This window comes from Talpa occidentalis, unplaced genomic scaffold, assembly GCF_014898055.3.
Source record: "Talpa occidentalis isolate TD23 unplaced genomic scaffold, MPIMG_talOcc4v2.1 talOcc4.15, whole genome shotgun sequence".
Classification (NCBI taxonomy): domain Eukaryota; kingdom Metazoa; phylum Chordata; class Mammalia; order Eulipotyphla; family Talpidae; genus Talpa; species Talpa occidentalis.
Genome location: NW_023601543.1, coordinates 83,741,731 through 83,744,979, shown reverse-complemented (window position 1 = coordinate 83,744,979; position 3,249 = coordinate 83,741,731). Strand labels below are relative to the sequence as shown.

General features: G+C 41.4%; 1 non-coding gene across 1 annotated transcript; it reads left to right on the top strand.

The window, feature by feature from the left end:
* The first annotated feature begins 582 nt into the window (after positions 1 to 582).
* On the top strand, positions 583 to 686 carry LOC119246809 (U6 spliceosomal RNA). The gene has a single exon (XR_005125564.1). It is a non-coding gene; the product is annotated as a U6 spliceosomal RNA (small nuclear RNA).
* Positions 687 to 3,249: the final 2,563 nt, after the last annotated feature.

The following is a 3,249-nucleotide window of genomic DNA, read 5'->3' as shown; positions in this document are numbered from 1 at the left end:
CCTTTCTATGTATACAGTTCGATGAGTTTTGAGAAACAAAGACAATCATGTAACTACTGCCAGCATCAAGATAGGGGAAATTTGTGTTACCTCAAAAAGTTTCCCATTGCCCTACTGACATCAATCCCCTCCCACCAATCCCCAATTCTTGGCAACCATTGATATATTTTGTGTCCCTATAGTTTTTCCTTTTTCAGTATGTCATATAAATGGAATCATAATAAGTAGCCTTTTGTCTCTCACTCTTTTCACTTATGTTTTTGAGATTCATACATGTTGCAAGCATCGTGACTTGTTACCTTTTACCACAGCGCCGTATTCCATTGCATGGACTTACCACCATTTGCCAATATACTCCTATTCGATAGGGTGTCTGAGAAACTTTGCCATGCAGGTATTTGCGTGAGCATGTTCCCATTTGTACTTCATTTTGGATGCCGTAACAATGCACTGTGTCTTGAAAACATCAGAAATGTATTACTCACAGTTCTGGAGATCAGAGTGCCAGCATGCTGGGGAAGCCTCTCCTAGGTTGCTGACGGCTGTCTCCTCATCGTATCGTGGCAGAAGGCGGGTGAGAGAGTACTTGCTTTCACAGCACATAGACTAGAATTAGATTGATACAGAGATTAGCATGGCTCCTGCTCAAGGATCACACGCAAATTCACGAAGTCTTCCATATTTAAGATGAAACAAAAACAAAAAAGGAGCGCTCTGGGTTTAATAAGGGTACTGGGCTTATTCATGAAGCCTTCACCATTGTGACCTAATCACCCCTCCCCGCAAAGGCCGCATCTTCAAATACTATCATGCTGCGGGTGAGGATTTCCCCATGTGAATTTTGAGGGGACAGCTACTTTCAGTGTATTGCATGACTAACTCCAAGGAGTGGGAATGCTGACTTGTATGCTAAGTGAATGTTCAATTTGTAAAAAATTACCAAAGGGTTTTCTAGAATGGCAGTACCATTTCCACTAGTAATGTGTAAGATTTCCAATTGCTTCACATCCTTGGCAGTATTGTCAATTAAAAAAAAAATGTACATATTCTTATGGGTTTGTAGTGGCATCTCAATGTCGGTTTAGTTTTTATTTCCCAAATGAATACTGATGATGGACATATACTCATATGTTTACTTGCAACCTCATCTCCTCTATGGGATCTTCTGTGTGAAGTGTGTGATAAAATCTTTTGGTCATTTTTAAATTGAGCTGCTTATTTTATTTTTATTACTGGAAAGTGAGAGTTCTTTAGGCATTTCTAGTCCTTTATCAAAAATATGATTAGTAAGTATTTTCTCTAAGTCTTATCTTGCATTTTCATTTACTTACTGGTGTCCTATTTCATTCTTTCATTTTCAGAGGGTGGTAGTTATTTCTTGCCCTCTTGACTTTTCTACCATCTTGGGCTGTATAACAAAGAGCTAGGAGGTGCCACTGGCTTGGTCCAATTCATAATCCTCTGGCTATGGGTTAAGGCCAGTCTCCTGAAAGAATACTGGCCTAACCATTGGATACTTCACTCTCTAACTGTAATGTGCATAGAATAATCTGGAAAGTGTGATTAACATGCAGGCTTCCAAAGTCTGCTCCTAGAAATATTTATTCAATAAGTGTGAGGTGAGGTACAGGTAGCTCAATATTCAATAAAACCCCAGACAATCCTGATATAGGTGGGTTCGGGATGACATTCCGAAACCCTGAAAATCTAAGGCCACTGATGATGTGTCATGTCTGCTGTAGTCAGGATGCAAAGTCTACAACAGGCTTAAACAAAATAGTAGCAGTTAACTCAGAGTGGGGGATGTTACCACACAACTAGACAAAAAGAAGAAACGCCAAGAATGCTGGAATGTTGAGACATTTTTACTGAACATTCACCCATTCTTTCATCCTTTTCTCTGCTATTACAAGCGTGTCTTAACTTGGACAGATATCCTTTGAAATGTGATATTCTGAGTAGGTACTAGATGGGAAATGATGGCTGATAAATAAATAAATCATGGCACATTAATAAATGTCAATAAATTTTTAACCTTGACCATGAATAATAACACTTCTCCCTATGTTAAGTACCAGGTTGCCAGCCCTGGGATGATGAGAAATTCCAGTTTATTTTTGTTTTTTCAGCTCCACTGTACTTACAGCAAGCCAGGGATACATGGAAGTCTTGGGTTTCATAATAATAAATTTTTGGACAAAGATAGAACTTATTTTGCATATTTTCAAACAAATCAATGAAGGATGTTGGAACATGAATCATTACCATTTTTCACAGAAAAGGAAACACAGACAGCAGCAACAAAACACCAAACCTCTGGGCATCCAGAGGTTGGGACTGCATCACACCTCACAAGCAGTGGGTCTGAGGATTTTCCTGAATCAGGCAACTTATTCTGATATTGGATAATTATAACCAGACTGATTTAAGTTTTATCTACTGACAGAAGCTGAGACTGACCTGATTTTCTAGGTTAATGAGAAGTATTATTATTTCAATCCATGGGCAGCCTTCAGCTGAAACAGTTTCAAAGGCCTATGGTTTTAATCCTGAGGTGGAGTGTTTCTTTAAATCACAACTAGTTAACAGATCTTCTAGATAACTAGGGTAACTAGAGCCCCCCTCAGGCTCTGGCAAACACAAGTGGTCCACGATCTGTCATCAAAGGTGGGGTATTAGTGTAACAGGGTGGTCCCCAGGAAAGGGGGAGGTTCCCTGCCCCACCCAAGGGAGGGTGGAGCTGAGCAGGAAGAGGAGAAGCTGGAGAAGAGAAGGAGGAAGGAGCAGGATGGGGCCAGAAGGAGACCTGGAGGAGGCGCATGGAGCCTAGAGACACGTAAAGAAACTGTGCTTGTCTTTTGGTCGTGGACTGGGTGACACAGATGTGGGTGAGACCCGTGGGGAGGTGACAATGGCAGCTTTTATCTTGATGTTGATTTTGCTCTTTTCCTTCCGGGCTTGTCCAGTTGTTTGTGACCCTTTTCTGTGGGTCCCCACTGGAAGATGCTTTAGACTTGTAGCAGGCTTTGGGGCCTTGTTCTGGGCCGATCCCATATGGATGGACTTTTACCCACGAGGGGACGGGTAACTTTGGGTGCTTCATTTAGAAACTAGACTCTTTGCCTTACCTGTATTGTTTCCTAGTTTTATTAAAGATCCTTCCCATTAGTCTCATGTGTTTTGTGTTGATGCGGCGGATGGCAGAACCCATTTAGTATAGGCAGGTTTGCGGGGTTTGGGCTGCCCCTC